We start from the raw sequence: 2,639 nt of genomic DNA on the forward strand, positions 1-2,639 counted from the left end.
AGAGAACAGAGAGACGGAGGAAGAGAACAGAGAGACGGAGGAAGAGAACAGAGAGAGAGACAGAAAAGAGAGAGAATACAGTGAGAGAAAACAGAGAGAGAGGAGAGAGAGATGGGGAGACTTTGCACACTTTGCCTTCTGTATAGATTTGAGCGCCTGTATGTGTAGGTGTGTGTGTGTGTCTGCATAGGGGAGAGCGGTGAGACAGGAGGTAGGGTGGGGTGGGGTGGGGTGGGGTGGGGTAGAATCCAGGCCACGCCAATCCCAAAGTGGGGTCCAAATCGAGCGAGCGATCCCATTTTCTGAGGCTGCTGCACCAAGGCTGGTGGCAATGGGGTTAGTGCCGGAAGGGGGTCTGAGTCGAACCGTCTTCAACGTCCCCCCAACAACTGGCCGCAAAAGCCTCAAAGAGGCCCGCGAAGCAAATTAGTCCCATCACTCGGCAATTCCAATTTGCAGGCTCCGCGTGGATTAATGCCGTTCGCTGCCTCTTTCACGGACACGCGCCCTCCATCACCAGCCTCCGAGAGACGGGACTCTGAGCCTCCCTGGGGTACGGGCAGAGACGGGGAGGGATACCTGGCTCTCCTCTCCCCCCCACCCCCAGCTCCCCCATCACCCCCACCCCCAGCTCCCCCATCACCTCTCGGACGATGAGTGGGCCTCTCTCTCTCTCTCTCTCTGTGTCCACTGCCCGTCCTGAAAGCAGAGTCCCGGGAGCAAATCCCGATTCGGGAGGTCTCACCTCCCGCACCCCTCCGCCCTTTCGGCATCGTTCTCGTTCCTTGAACCGAGGCGACTCGAGGGGAGACAGAGCGAGGAGGAGTGTGGGGGTGGGGGAGGGGGGGTGTGGACATACAGGGTGGTGGGGTGAGTGCTGGGCGAAGGCCTAGTCCTGGCCCTCGTCGGTGCGCCACTTCAGGCTGTCCTCCTTGCGGGCGTCCGGCTTGATCTGGTTGCGCATCCCCCCCAGGAGGTTGGAGGTGGCCTCGGTGGCGACGATGAGCGGCTTGACCACGGTGGGTGGGATCTGCCTCAGGACCCCGCCCACAGCCCCCGTGATACCCTTCTGCTCATGGCCCCGGGTCGCCACGTCACAGATGGTCTGGGCTGTGTCGATGACCCCCTAGAGCCGGGAGGAGAGAGGAAAAGCACTGAGGTTAGCGTTCGGAGATATGGGGGGGGGGAGCTACAGGGACAACAGCAGAACATTCAGCCCCTCTCGGTTGCTCAGCACGCGTCTCCGATCTCCATGCACCTCCGCGTGTGCTGGGCAACATCAACCGAGCTCAGGTGGCCACAAGAGAACTGCTACAGTGTGGCCATTCGGCCCATGGGGGCCATACCAACCCCCCAAAGAGCATCCCACCCAGACCCACCCCCCATACTCTATCGCCCGTAACCCCGCATTTCCTGTGGATAACACACCTAACCTTGCACATCCCTGGACACTATGGGACAATTTAGCACGGCCAATCCACCCTGACCTGCACATCCCTGGGCACTATGGGACAATTTAGCACGGCCAATCCACCCTAACCTGCACATCCCTGGGCACTATAGGGCAATTTAGCACGGCCAATCCTGCACATCTTAGGACTGTGGGAGGAAACCCACGCAGACATGGGGAGAGAACGTGCAAACTCCGCACAGACACTCACCCGAGGCAGGAATCAAACCCAGGTCGCTGGCGCTGTGAGGCAGCAGTGCTAACCACTGAGCCGCCTGGTCCCCAGTGTTTGGACTGGAACTGGGACAGCGATTGACATCTCCACCAGCCTGTGTGGGAAGAAATGCCTGCCCACCACTTGGTTCCCCATCTCTTAATACCCGCCCGTGAGCAAAAGGCCTAAGATGGGTGCCACGATGTGAGTCAGCCCTGACTGACTGGCAGGACATGTTGGAGGGGCTGAACGGCCTCATCCTGTCGCCAGCCGGGTCCTTCCAGATTTTCAGACGTGTCGCAGCTCGATTCTCAATCCACATGGGTCGGTGTGGGACCCAGGACGATGGGATGAGTCAGTTCGACCCACCGCCATGCTCTCCGCCTTCCTTAAGTTTCCCATGGCTGGGGAGACGGGCCAGGATTCTGGATCTCCTGTCCCCCGTCGGGTGAGGAATTTTTTCCTGACCTCTCTCCCTCCACGGGCTGTGCCTGGTTCTCGGTTTCCCTTGCCCTGGACTGATCAGACACCCCCATCCCGAACGCAGAGGGGATCGCTTCTCTCTTGACCTGACCTTTAATCGTCCTAAACCCCTTGGTTAGATCACCCTTTAATACCCTCCGCTCAGGGGAACACAAGTACTCTACCAACATACGAACCAGGAACGAGAGACCGGTTCAGTCAGATCAAGGCTTCAACTTGAGCTCGATAGTCCTGTGTAGCCCTGATAATCTTACGTCCCTGTGTCCCCCCCCCACCACCAGCTGGTTAGCCAGGATACCAACGGCACCACATCTGATTGCAGCGGAAATTGGCTGGGACACCCTTTCGGATTCAAAGTGTGTGCCTGTGTTGACAGGACAGCTGAAGCGACCTGTGACAAATGGCAGATTCTACACTAGAGCCTTGGGTAACTCTGACTCCATACCTGCCCCATCACTCAGTCCCTGATCTCCATCACACCCCATCCCCTGT

This window comes from Chiloscyllium plagiosum, unplaced genomic scaffold (assembly GCF_004010195.1).
Source record: "Chiloscyllium plagiosum isolate BGI_BamShark_2017 unplaced genomic scaffold, ASM401019v2 scaf_7372, whole genome shotgun sequence".
NCBI classification, from domain to species: domain Eukaryota; kingdom Metazoa; phylum Chordata; class Chondrichthyes; order Orectolobiformes; family Hemiscylliidae; genus Chiloscyllium; species Chiloscyllium plagiosum.